Source organism: Misgurnus anguillicaudatus, chromosome 25, assembly GCF_027580225.2.
Source record: "Misgurnus anguillicaudatus chromosome 25, ASM2758022v2, whole genome shotgun sequence".
In the NCBI taxonomy this organism is placed as follows: Eukaryota; Metazoa; Chordata; class Actinopteri; order Cypriniformes; family Cobitidae; genus Misgurnus; species Misgurnus anguillicaudatus.
In genome coordinates this window covers 26,231,901-26,247,039 of record NC_073361.2, presented here as the reverse complement: position 1 = coordinate 26,247,039, position 15,139 = coordinate 26,231,901, and the positions used below count along the sequence as shown (strand labels likewise).

The 15,139-nt window shown below is 36.2% G+C and overlaps 1 protein-coding gene across 3 annotated transcripts in view; it reads left to right on the top strand.

Moving 5' to 3' along the window:
- Positions 1-10,054: 10,054 nt before the first annotated feature.
- palmdb (palmdelphin b) overlaps positions 10,055-15,139 on the top strand; it is a 43,052-nt gene continuing 37,967 nt past the window's right edge. For 2 of the 3 annotated variants that reach the window (XM_055183016.2, XM_055183017.2), the window contains exons 1-2: positions 10,055-10,220; positions 12,653-12,899. The gene's annotated coding sequence lies outside the window, so the exon portion shown is untranslated. The remainder of the gene's footprint in view (positions 10,221-12,652; positions 12,900-15,139) is intronic. The other variant, XM_055183018.2, reaches the window with a different exon arrangement.

Here is a 15,139-nt window from a genome sequence, read left to right as displayed (position 1 = left end):
AAATTATGACTTTATTCAGCATTCTCTTATCTTCCGGATGACGTATGACATGGCTAACGTGTTATCTGGTGCGCCCCAGCTGTTTTTTTGTTTTGTGCGCCTGGGCTTCGTTTACAGTCCGAGGGAGACGCATGCTGTAAGTTTGAGGAAAAAAACTTTGCAAACATGTCTGAGGAAAACACGTCATCCGCGTCACTGCAGTCACATGTCTTTAGTCTCACACATGTGCTTCACAACAGAGTCGGAAGAGAAGACAATGGTGAATAAAGTCGGACAAAAATTTATTTTCGATGCTTCGACGCATTCTGACTGACCCACTGATGTCACATGGACTACTTTGATGATGTTTTTATTATTACCTTTCTGGACATGAACAGTGTACCATGTGTAGATTTTCAGTGGGGGGTCGGCAGGCTCTCGGACTAAAGATAAAACATCTTAAACTGTGTTCCGAAGATTAAGGAAGGTCTTTTGAGTTTGGAGCGACATGGGGGGGAGTCATTGGTGACATTATATTTATTTTTGGGTGAACTATCCCTTTAAGTTTTAAAAATAGACAAACTTGCTTTATTATTTTGAATTGTGCTCCATATTGCTGTTTTTGAAGTAATGTGTCATCTGTAAACGCCTCTTGGTTCACTTTTGTCCTTTTTTCTTCATATCATTGATGTGACACCTATTGCATGAGACGATTCACTGAAATCCCAGCTGTAATGGCATGAAAAGCACAAATTCACTGTTTGTTGTGATTTTATTTTCCACTGTGAGGACGCTGTGATATTGTGCCAAATTGTAGCGGTATATCACACAGAAGAACTGGTTTATCCCTGATACACTGTGAAGCAAGAAATGTGACCATAGCAAAATTTAAAACACTGTAAGCACTGACCATTATCTTTAATTTTTCATGTAACATTGTACACTTCATACACTATAACTATGCTAGCTGAAACTCTTATTTTTGTACTCTGTAAATATCTTTCAAACATGGTGCTGCCGAAATTTTGAAATTATGAGAAAAAACTTAGACAAAGCTGGATCTTAAAAAAATAGAAAACATATCTGTGTGCACTCGTATGAAAACTGTGTCGTGAATTTTCGAATGACCTTAAGTGCTTAGATTATTCTGCGTAGCAAATGATAGTCTGGAAATGCAATTTCTCGCAATACAAATCTTTATTTCTTCCATGTGTCCTAACCAGGTGTAATGGCGAGAGGTTACCCAATCAGAATATAAAGCAGATTTTGGACCATGCAGTTCGATGTCTTTCACTGTGACCCTACCTGTGAAGTCCAAGCTAAAGCCTCATAATCTAAAAAATTTTGATTTTTAATCTTTGACATGACCTTACTTAGTCAATATTATATTTTCACATTATGTTCTTTAGGATGATTTTTTTTTAAGACTTTAGCTGGGTTTTCACAGACTACTGTAGGTCAAAAAATAAAACGTAGCAAGCGAAAAAATGCTCATGTATTTACATAGAAACAGAAGCTTTAATGGTTTATTACTTTATTATGCCTGGTTAGTAGACCTCAGCGTGTGAGTCTTAGTGTAAAAAGCATTGATTATCTGATATAATCTTTCGCTTTAACTATCTCAAATGTATATCTGTACAATATAAATTCTTTTCACAGTTTTCCCTACATATTTTTTGGAGTAATGTATGTCATACTGTAGTTTTAGGGGATGGGGGTCGGTTATTGTTGCATATTTACAAATGATGCATATCCAGCTGATATTCTTCATCAATTTGTGTGGTTAAACCACTGTGAAACCAATGTTTTTTAAACCAAACAATCATATTCAATCTTTTTTTTAAAAACATAAAATACTCATAAAATATTACAATGGCTTTACTGTTCACATTAAGCTTTGAGCAGATACATTCACTGTAAAAAAAAAAGTAAGTTACGTGGTTGCCTTAAAATTTTGAGTTAATTATAACTTTTTTATGAAAATTTGTTCATTGAAATATGTGAAAAATCATTTAATTTGAACCATTTAAGGCAACCAGGTAACTTACTTTCATAAGTTGAACCAACAAATCTTTTATTACAGTTCTGAAATGTATATTCCATGTTGTGTACCTTTATAAATACTGTAAATGAATGTGCCAAAGGGTATTTTAAAGGAAAAATGATCTGTTTTAATGACGCATTTCTATAGAATTCTGTATTCTTATAATCTGAACCACAAACTGTGTGCCAATGCATGTTATTAGTTTTTTTGTATTATCCGTTTATGTAGTTCATGTATTAACTACTTGTTGACAATCTTTATAGATGCGGTTGTTTTAAATCACACCAGAATATAATGTATGTAACACGTCAGAGATTGTTTGGATACCTTGTTAATGTGTGCTAATGGTGTTAGAAATGCATTAAGCATGCTGGTAGCAGTGTGTGTGTGTGTTTCCCCGAGGAATTTTTGTAGCACTTTGTGAAGCCGTTATGGACACAGTGATGTGAGATTTATGAATATGAACAAATCCAATCAAACCAGTGATATTACTGTATGTGCAGTGACCTGACACAGGACAAAATGTGTTAGGCTGTTTAATGTACGTCACTTATGAGAATAGACGGCCTGTTTAGCTATATGTTTCTGTTTGAGAGAAGTAACAGGGTAGATGAAGAGAAAAACTGTGCTGTATCAGTGTTGGAATAAAGATTTGCTACTTACTGTTACTCACTGAGTCTCTTCGATCTTAATTTAGCTGCCAATTTTTTACAATAAAGTAATTTTAAATATGATAAAATCACTTTTATATGTTGTATGAACAAATGAACAAAAAATTCCTTTTTTAAAGGGGGCATTTCACAGGACGTTTTTAAGATGTAAAATAAGTCTTTGGTGTCCCGTATGTGAAGTTCTAGCTTAAAATATCATATAGATAATTTATGTTGAAATTGCCACTTTGTAGGTGTGAGCAAAAAATTGCCATTTTTGGGTTTGTCCTTTAAAATGCAAATGAGCTGATTTCTGCACTAAATGGCAGTGCCGTGGTGCAGATTCAGGGACGGTATTATCCCCTTCTGACATCACAAGGGGAGCCAAATTTCAATGACCTATTTTTTCACATGCTTGCAGAGAATGGTTTACCAAAACTAAGTTAATGGGTTGATCTTATTCACATTTTCTAGGTTGATAAAAGCACTGCGGACCCAATTGTAGCACTTAAACATGGAAAAAGTCTGATTTCTATGATATGTCCTTTTTAAGGTCCTGTAAAATCTAAACAGTCTCATAGGACAAGCTGTTGGTGTTTCATGAGCAAACTGACATCACTTTCGGCAGGCCACGTCCACAACAAGCCAATGATCGCAGTTAGGTCATAATTTCTATTTTTAATCTTTTTTACATATTTGTTATCACACATTCATAATGAGCAATGAATTAAGGTGATTGTCTTATTAAAAACGATGTATGTTTTTGGTACAGATAACTGGAAGGAAGCAGCAGCTCATTGGCATTTAAAGAGACACACACAAAAACAGTACTTTTCCCCAAACATGGGCCTTCTCAACTTGGTATAATAAATAATATACATCGTATTTGGACCTGAGACCTTACACATTTTGGAGAAACCTGGGGCTTAAACCATGTAGCCGGTTTAGTTGGTTAGCCAGGTAAGTTTAGGATTAGTTTGTGCAAATCCTGCTGAAAATAGCTTGTACCAACAAAGCCTGATCACATTGTCTTGGTTTTGGCAACTTATAACTAATTCTGTAACCCTGAGTTTGTTTAACCATTTTCATGGCACAGGCCTCTGGGACCAGGGTTGCCAGGTTTTCACAACAAAACCTTTCCATTGTTCTCCTCTTAACTAGCCCAATTGCGTTTTAAGGGGTGGTTCTCCAGTAAAAAGCTGCGTTTTTGCCAGGGCTCATCTGCTAAAATTGCATTCCCGGGGCTAAATGTCACATTTTTGGAGTTGCTTCAACCAGCAGCAGACATGAAAAACAGCCCGCGGCAGCAGTGTTAAAGTAGCCCATTTTTGCAGGAAAACCGCAGTTGGCAACCGTGCCTGAGACTAATATTACACCTTAAAATAAATAAATTTATTTTTAATAAAGTAAAACTGTAGATCAAAAGGTGCTTAAATTTTATTTATTCAACTGAGAAACTCAAATTGTGGATGTATTTTATGTAATATATTCTGTACGAAGGATTTTTGGTTTAAAATTGCTAAGCATTAAGTCATCATAACATTTTAACCCCACTTCGTTTTACACTGCATGCATTTAACCCTGCAAAATAAGTGCTTAACTGCTTTAGAGCAGTGTTTTATAATTAATTTCAGGGATAACCCCGCTTATGTGAAACGCTCCTTAACCCAGGTTTTAGAACGAAGATAACCCAGGGTTAATTTTGCAGACAGTTTTAAATGATTGCCTTTGCCTTTTGTCCATCCTCGAATATAGCCTACAGTCAGAAAATTGGTCCCGTCAATAAGATAACTTCAACTGTCCTCCTATAGACCATCAGAAGTCTCTTGAATTAATCTAACCAATGCTGACGTGCAGCACTTCATCCGTGGCTATGCATTTAATGAGGATGTTTTAAAAGAAACATTAATTTCACACCAGATTAAGAAAGTACGACAGCACACAAACACACACAAAGCGTCTTCACCATCAGGAAACGTCGGTCTTGTTAAGACTGCCATGTGTAATTATCATCGTAGAGTATAAAGTAGGTCAGTGAATTGACCCAAATTGAACATGAGCTTTGCCAGACACAGTTCCTCTCAAAGGAACCGATGCAGTAAACCCAAAGCAAAGAAATCTATACAAACTACTATGCTCTGCATCACATGGACAATTCTTAATATTGTTTAAGGGATTTTCAAAGTGCAAACTCATATGACTTTCTTTAGGGGAACACAAAAGGAGGATTTTGAGCACTCATTTTCAAACAATTTCAATGGGAGTGAAGCTATGTTAAAAAAGACACTATTGTAATGTTTACAGCCTTTCAAAAAGTATTTTCCCAGTGCACCAGTGTTGTGCCAAATTTTGACTCTATTCTTATATGAGGTTGCTACTTGATTACCTTAACTAAACCAAACATCTAATCCTAAACCTAACCATACTTTTACCCCTGACCAGGAAGGAAGTGTCCCACAAACCCATGCACCACTCCTTAACATTCATCCTTAACTCGAGGACATCACACCACCTTTAATTTGAACAATATCTTGTCTATGGACACTTTAATAAGCACTATAATTCCCTTTTTTTTATTTATGACCTATTTGTGAAAACCCAGCTAAAATCATTTGACTGTTTTCTACATAAAATCATCTGACATGATGTAAAGAACATTCTGTAAAAATATAACCTTGACATTTTTAATATTAACTAAATATGAACACATCAAAGATCGACATCAATATGAAATCAATGATTGAAATCAAACTTGCTACAAATCTCATCATTACATTATGAGCCTTTAGCCTGGATTTCTGGCCACAGTATCATAAGTCCTTCAATAGTTTCATCCATAATGGCAGATTATTAAAAAAAAAAAAACTGTATCTAAATACAAGCAGGTACAGTCTACAAAATGCAGAGTTGTTTTCAACATATTGGGTCTAAAAGGGACGAGCCCTGCCCGTTGAGTTGGGTTGTTTTAACCCATTGTTGGGTAAAATATAAACATTTTCTGGGTTAATGTAACCCAACAGCTGGACTTCTGTTTTTCATCTGTTTTTGACCCAAAGCTGGATTGAAAACAACCCAGCATTTTTTTAAAGCACTTTGAATTATTTGCCGTTCCTTTCTGACTGATAAATGTATCGTTTAATAATGTATATTAATTAATAATAAATATGCTTTTGACATCCAAACTATACAAAAACCATCTTAAAGTTTTCTAAAAAATAAATGCATAATTGATCAATAGAAAGAAGAACTTTAAAGGGGACATTTCACAAGACTTTTTAAATTGGTATCCCCATATGTTAAGTTCTCAAAATACCATGATTTATTATAACATTTTAAAATTGCCACTTTGTATGTGTGAGCAAAAATGTGCCGTTTTTGGGTGAGACCTTTAAAATGCAAAAGAGCTGATCTAAATGGCAGTGCCATGGTTGGATAGTGCAGATCAGGGGGCGGTTTTATTCTCTTCTGACATCACAAAGGGAGCCAAATTTCAATGACCTATTTTTTCACATGCTTGAAGAGAATGGTTTACCAAAACTAAGTTACTGGGTTGTTTTTTCAACATTTTCTAGATTAATAGGAACCCAATTATAGCACTTAAACATGGAAAAAGTCAGATTTTCATGATATGTCCCCTTTAAGTAGTGGCAAAATTTGCTACCATATCACTGATATCAGAAACGTTTAAGAGGATTTAAACAAAATTCATTCACTTTAGAACCAAATGGCATGAAATTCATAAATATATATAGAATACAGAAGACCCATAATCATGGATATTTCCGTGTATGTTGATACAACTGTAAATGGCGCATATGAAAACAAGTGTATGCTTGTAATAAAATGTAGCGTGCATAAGTTGTGATCCACACTTTATACGGGACAAACATTTAATCAATTTAATGTTTCTGTACTAAAGCTGCAACCTTCCAATGTCATTGAAAATTGAAATGCTAATGAATTCCCTTCAAGTGTAGCAGTGACCTTATCCGAACAGCTGTTTGTCAACAGCATTGGTTTCATTCGTATATCACTAATCTCATATTCATCTCATGGCATGAGCACTGAAAGGTCAAAATGTCGAGTTATGTTGTGATATAGCCAGCAATGACATGAGAGCATTTAATGAAAGAAATAGAGAGTTAGAAGTCTATTTTGTAATGTACGGCTTAAGTAAAGCCCTTTTTTTAAAATTGTAAGTGACAAATGAGCTGTGCATGTACAGTATCAGTATCAGTACTTCAGTGCATGTCCAAAGATCCAGATTGAAGCCTAAAGATTGGTAGTTTTTATTCAAAGCAAGCTTTTGACATTCTGGTCCACTTTGCAGCATGATAATATATTCAATATTAATATTTTCTTTACATAAAATCAAAAAACAAGAGTTGCCTCAAGTCTCATGATAAGTGTTGCTATGGTAACAAGAAAAGAGAATGTATTTAATGTATGTGAATCTACAGGGTCACAAGAGATTCAAAATGAATGTGTGTTGCCTCAGACACACTACAGAGAAATATTGCTGTGAGTTGTGGTCCCTGGTGAGAAAAAAATGCTTGAATGAAAGTACAAAGGCTTCATGCGGCTTTTATTTTCAGTTTTTAATCCCACATATTCTCATCATGATAAATGACTATATTCAAGATGTAATTTCTATCTGAGAAGAACATACAACACATAGCTTTTATGAACCACAAACAATCTTTATTCATTTTTTGGGGTGTGAGGTCTTCGTACAACTTTTAGTTTCTACCTCAATCCATCTTTCGGTTCTCTATCATCTGCTGCTACATTAATTTGCTGTTGGCCCACAAAGTATTTAGACACAAAAAATATCAGCCACATAGTACACTGTCAGAAAACAATGGTCCCTAGCTGTCATTGGGGCGTACCTTTGAATTATGTACATCTGAAGTGGTACATATTGGTACCAAATATATACATATTTTTACCTATAGAATACATATAGGACCTTTAAAATGGTAAGCTAGGACCATTTTTGAAAAAAAAAGTCAAACCTGGCAACCACCAAGAAGGTCTGGCATCAAATAAGACTTACACTGCCACATTCATAATAACCATATAAATCTCCAAATTCAATACCCACTTGTGGAGAAAAGTTTCTTGTGCCTGTATTTTGTAATCTGATGTAATTGATCATTGTATATCAACTCTGATATCACAGCTGTCAAATTTACACACGAAAACCCCATGAGTAGTTTTTCAAACTTTAACCAGCGGCCACTAACAAATTCATGAGATATTTGTGTGGTGCATCATGTCATCTTAAGCGCCTTTAAATATTTTATAAAAGGCCCCCGATGTGCCACATGCAGGCGGCCATTTTCATTAATAAAATGGTGAGTGGTGATGCAGTGAAAGAGGTTAAAGGGACATAAACCATCATTCAGCTTTTTCCTGTTTTACCCAAGGGGTGAAATTCTGTTATTGGAAATCTGACATGAGCAAATGTGAGAGCTCAGATGACTAGGATATAAATTATGCAATTTACTATTATTCCTATATTATTCAACATAAAACATTTCCCAAATGAAACAAGATATTCAATAAGAAAAATGTAGGGCAAGACTTGATTTTTTCTGTCAGGAAGTGATTGAGTTGTGATAAGATTGAAAGGAAAGTGATGAAAATATTTAAACAATGCTACATTCATTCGATGCAATACATATAATTAATGCAATACTTTTACTTTACTATAAGTAGTCTTCTTCTATTTTAATTTCTTGTAATGCCTTTAAGAAAAAACATCTGAGATAAAAGATGAAAAAATAACTGTTAAATCAAATCTGTTTGGTGCCGTGAGCTATAGCTTCTTAACAATACAGTTCTGGGTTAGGTCTCCTGAGATGCCTGCTATGTTATGGCATGTTAACTAGAAAGGTTTAACCATGATTGTCAGGTTAAGTTAGGCTCATTGTCACATTTGACACTAATAAGCCCAAGACTCACACCTGTATCGTCTACTCTACTGTATGTATGTATACAGTACACACATCACAAATACTTGACTGCATTTTGGTGAGATGACACATGGCAATTTTGGATGATTAGCAGTGTGGTGAGCCATACATAATTCCCACAATGCTGTTCTCTTAACCACCAAGCTGACATTTAGAAAAGGATGTCAGACATATATTTTAATCTAGTTTATATGCATGAAACAAGATTTTGTTTATCACATTGGTAAACACTATTAATTTTTTTACACAATAAAGTTTGCAAGTGTTTTAGTTCATAAAGATAAAGAAATCATGTGTTCCACATAGGGGGAGGAATATAAATGAAATAGAAATATAAGAATTCATATTTTAATGGTCAAATCTTTTGAATAGGTAAACGGAGTAACTTATGGCTAAAATTGTTTTAATTATTTTAAATAATGTTAAAAAACAATGAAGCTCTCTCGCGATCTCAAAGTATCGAAGTACCCTTGTTTGCCGATAGGTGCCCCCAGCACAAACGTGAAGCTCCGCCTATTATTATCACTAATAACCATGAATTAGGCAACTTTTAACAAATGTGGTATATGTTGCTTGCAAAAGTTATTTAGTTACAACACTTCTTTCCAGTGGCTGTCAAAGAAGAAAGAAATAGTGTTATAATTTTACCAAAAGACAGTTTATTTAGTTTTTGACCAAATTTATATAGAAAAAGCATATCATTATATTTACAAGCAGGGGCTAAGAGCAAAAGCTTAACAATGACCTTCCTGTCCTTATTTTATAATTGATTTTTATATTACCAGCTTATAAGAAATATATTTCATTTCACTTTGTGTCTGTCAAATTTTTTTAACCTGAATTAAATGATATTGCAGGTCCTCAAATTCAGTGTATATATGCAAGATATGTTGGTTCAGAGGTGCGCTCGTGGTCGACACGCCCCGTCAACGTCACAACTCGGTGTTCGCTAGCCGCTAGGTCACGTGCTCGAAATTATTTCTCCACAAGACCGTAAAAATTGTCATAAATGTGTAACTTTTAACAAATTTCAACAAATTGTGGACAATTCTTAACATAGAGATATCATATTGCTTTTGAATACTTAAAATATACAGTTTATGGATTACATTTGTGGTAAAGCTGTCTCAACGCTTGAGAGGCCTATTTTTCAGTTTTAGGTAACGTTACGGTTAACGGTTACACCATTGGCATTAATTGTGTAACTCACTTAATGGTTTAGTAGATTCGTTTTTAATTTAGTAAAAATCATTCAATGTGTGTTCATTTTTACCTCACACTTTTAAATAGGTGGACACAAGAAGGAAAATTGACGTGCTTGTCGTCTAGTCAGCTAGTCATAACGGTATGTTCCCTTCTCATATTTTCACCATCAAATCATTCATCTCAAATTGGTTTCTCCACAGTCATCAGATCTTTGGGATGTGGGGTGAAACTAGGAGTGATGCTATCCTGTCAAAATAGACTGAAATCTCTGAGCGTTGTTTCCAGTATGCCTTTGAATATATGTTATGGAAAAATAAAGCAGATCTGAAGGAAGAAATGTGGTCCTACATAATAAAGTGGATGGTGAGTTTACAGTATATTCTCATCAGTTATGTTAGTGTTTCAGAATCCAGTGGTTGATGAAGATCACTTAAGTTTTTCTGCCATCTGCTGGTCACTGAATCTCTCTACATCTACCACACAGCCTTATATGCGACCATATAAACATAAGGGTTAATTTTTTAGATTAAAATGTATACATAATTCTAATAAATAAGCCTTCGGTTGATGTATAGTTTGTTAATATAGGACAATATTTGGAAAATCTGGAATCTGAGGGTGCAAAAAAATCAAAATATTGAGAAAATTGCCTTTAATATTTTCTAAATTGGTTCCTTAGCACTGCATCCACTCACAATAATAAAAGTTTTGGTATATTTACTGTAGGAAATTACAAAATGTCCTAATGATTTTTGGCATAAAATAATTTTTAGCATTAGCAACAGAAAGGTCATGGGTTCGATCTCAGGGAAAACACACCTGACACAGGCACATGCAACACAGACATGCACGACACAGACACCCACGACACAAACACACACGCGAGACAGATACACACGTGACACAGACACACACGTGCACACGCCACACAGACACACACCTGACACAGGCACACACGCGACACAGGCACACACGCGACACAGGCACACACGCGACACAGGCACGCACGCGACACAGACACGCACGCGACACAGACACGCACGCGACACACACGCGACACAGACACACATGGGATACACGCGACACAGACACACACGCGCGCGACACACACGTGACACAACACAGTCACACACATGACACAGACACACACAACACAGACACACACACACACACACGACACACACACGCGACACAGACACACACAACACAGTCACACACATCACACAAACACACGCAACACACACACACACACACACACATGACACAGACACACACGCGACACATGACACAGACACACACGCGACACAGACACACGCGACACAGACACACGCGTGACACACATGCGACACAGACACGCACAACACAGTCACATACATGACACAGACACACACACGGCACACACGCGACACAGACACACACAACACAGTCACACACAACACAGTCACACACATGACACAAACACACGCGACACATAGACACAAGCAACACAGACACACACACAGACGACACACACGCGACACACACGCGACACAGACACACACACACACAACACAGACACACACGCACACAGACACATGCAACACACACACACAGACAAAAGAGATGTATCAATTTGATTACATTTGAAGTCACTTTAAATAAAAGTGTCTGCCAAGTGAAATCCATAAATGTAAATTTCTTTAGAATTAATCCAAACCAAAATATGAAATTGCACTTTTTTGCTGACTGCCTTATTGTTATTTACATAATATGAAGCTAAACTTTTTCCCTGTTTTATTGCTAACTCTTGCTCAAACTTCATTGTTTATTCTTTAGAAATGCATAAAATGCAATAGCCGGGTGATTCTCACGAAAACTTGGTTTTAAAAATGTCAAGCATGAAAATGTAAAAATTGCTTAAATTTACTTTTTTCCCCACCAGACATTGAAAAACAAAGTCTGGAGTAAATGGGAACATTAATTTAAAAACTTTTACTTATCATTTAACACTTTTTGTAACATAATTTAAAAAATTAGTCCTAAAAAATCTCATTACCGCAACAGTCAGAAAACATCAACACTGACATATTTTCAAAATGACATGACAAACCTGAAAGAACATAATTTGGAGATTCTGCACATGCATTTAAAATCAAAGTATTATGCTTCTATTAATTAAATTAACATTTAATAAGCATCTGTTGCGGTAATGATAATCAAAATGTCGTGTAAGCATTCTGACAAGAAAATTTTTCAAATTAACTGTAAAAAAATGATCTTACCTGGTAGCCATCTTGAAGTAACTGGTCCATGTGCTTGGTCACTCAAAATCAAACTTTATTAAAATTCTGGATGTGTGCTTAAACTGTTCTCAAAAAGTGTTGCGGAGGATGAGAACATCAGGCATGGACACATCATTTTCCTAATTTTTCTTCATTATTATTATACATGAATATTCAGAAAATATTTTTTCTGTCATTTAAAATAGTCTAGCAAAACATCCATTTATTTTTTTTCTTAATATTTTTGTGTTAATTTGATTAAATTACAACATAACGCATGTTCAAACACAGCCGGACACATTGCGGTAATGAGAATTTCAGCAGAAAATGAGATAAAATTTCCAATTATAAATTCTTATGTTGAAATCACACATTGTGCAAGGTAGAACACAGAATTGTGTTAATTCTGATGCTTTTTAATGTTACTATATTACACATTTTAAAGCTAAAATCATTAGTACCGTGGTGTTTCAATGGTTTCGTGAGAATCACCCAGCCCACTTTTGATATCACATAAAAAATATTTTTTAACAGTTTAATCATAAGCAGGTCTCTTGCTTTCAAGAGCTCATCGTGATCCACCGTGAAGATCTCATAGCTGTCCGGATGATTTCACACAAGAGGAATTCTGCCATCATATCGGACTGGAGGAATGTTCTAGAACTCCTGCCAGGGATTCACTTGCCTCTACAAACCTTTGATCCAACCATTACATGAGCTCCCAAATCCTACCACAGACACAGGCTGGCATCATCAAAGCCAAGACTCTAACCCAGCACAGGTGGGAGATCATACATTGGTTTCCTAAAACATGTATTTACCCTTACCTCATATAAATAGTTTAGGAAAATGATTAGCAGTGCTTAATTGTTAAGTCCAAGCAAACTGTTACTGTTCATCCCTGAGTTAGGGATTTTGACAAAACCTTTAGTCCCGATTCACATTACAGCTTATTTTGGCAAAGAACAGACTTTGGTTGGATTGTGGTCATGTTATCATGTAACTGTAATCCTGTATATTAAACTTCAGTGCATAGCTTGTCTTATCCTTTGGATTGATAAAGGAAGGTATCTAAAGACCAGAATATCATAGGGTGGCCGCAACATCCCGAAACATGTCATCTGCACCTGCATATCACATGCTGAAAACATCTTAGCAACTGCAAAGCATCACCCTCGATCACATCAAACGATGCTTGCAAAAAGAAGTAAAATCTGCTTCTGTTGATAAAAATAGCTCACATCCGGAACATTCCCAAAGTGTTTGAAGAGAAAAGGGCAGTCCTGTTCTGTCCGCCTCATTGCGGGGTTTTCATGCTGCCATGGCAACAGAAACAGAACCTGTACCAAGAAGCGGACTGCAGTTGACAGATGAATCTCTGTAGGGTTTCATCATTGTAATATCTCCTGCACACTTTTAAAGAGTAGGTGTCAAATTTTATCAGGACGCGTGGCAGTGATCCATACATTCCTGTGTATTTTTAAGAAACTCGGATGTTTCTCAGCTCAGTGTTTTTACAAAGATATTGTTAAACAGCTCTGATATAATACACACGCACACACAAACAACACAAAATGTGGCAAAACCAGGCATTGAAAAGTATGTTTAAAATGATACTATAAGCAGAACTCTCCATCTAGACCAATAAAAGTTATTGTGTAGTTAAGATCACTTAGTTCAATGCTTATTTGCATGCACCATATGGTCGGTGTTGCATAACTATGTATTTAAAGGGACACTCCACTTTTTTTGAAAATATGCTAATTTTCCAGTTCCCTAGCGTCAAAAATTTGATTCTTACCGTTTTGGAATCCATTCAGCTGATCTCCGGGTCTGGCATTAGCACTTTTAGCATAGCTTAGAACAATCCATTGAATCGTATTAGACCATTAGCATTGCGCTAAAAATAACCAAAGAGTTAGATATTTTTCTTATTTAAAACTTGACTCTTCTGTAGTTACATCGTGTGCTAAGACTGACAGAAAATTAAAAGTTGCAATTTTCTAGGCAGATAAAGCCAGGAACTATACTTTCAAGCTGGCATCATAATCAGTGACTTTGCTGCTGTAACATGGCTGCAGCAGGTGTAGTGATATTACGCACTGCCCAAAAGTAGTCCCCTGCCATTGAAAGGCCCTGTCCCAAATGGCACACTCCGGACTTGTGGTCCTCCTCAGAGGCTTATGGACTTCCTCAAAGTTCACACTTTGATGACATAATGTAGTCCAGACTTTAGGGACCCTTGATGCGAGTCCATGTGGGTGCACCAGAGGCATATTTTTGGACAGAATCGAGCGTCACACTGGAAATAGGTAGAGAAGTTGCCCGTCAGTGTGAACTCCTCCCTTTTGTCCTCTGATTGGTCTGATTGCTCTTTCGCAAAGACTTCTGGGTTGATAAAGTGCGCGAAGCCTCAAGGGGGCAAAGGAGGCGCTGATGAGCACACTTCAAAGCGTAAAAATGACAGATGGGACACCCTACGGACTCGTAGACTAAGCGAGCACGCCCAGTTTAAGGCCACAAGACCAAAAGTCCACATGAAGTGCGCCATTTGGGACAGGGCCAAAGTAACCAAGGGGACTATTTTCGGGCAGTGCATAATATCACTACGCCTGCTGCAGCCATGTTATGGCAGCAAAGTGCTTGATTATTACGCCAAAATGAGAGTATAGTTCCTAGCCATATCTGCCTAGAAAATCGCAACTTTTAATTTTCTTTCGGTCTTAGTACATGATGTAACTACAGAAGATTCAAGTTTGAAATAGGAAAAATATCGAAACTCTTTGGTTATTTTTTAGCCGATGCTAATGGTCTATCAAATTCAATGTATTGAGCTAAGCTATGCTAAAAGTGCTAGCGCCAGACCCGGAGATCAGCTGAATGGATTCCAAAACTGTACAAATCAAATATTTAGGGGAGCGGAAAAATTAGCATCTTTTCACAAAAAGTAGAGCGTCCCTTTAAAGAGTAGGAAATTTTACCAGGACGTGTGGTAGTGATTCATACATTCCTGTGTATTTT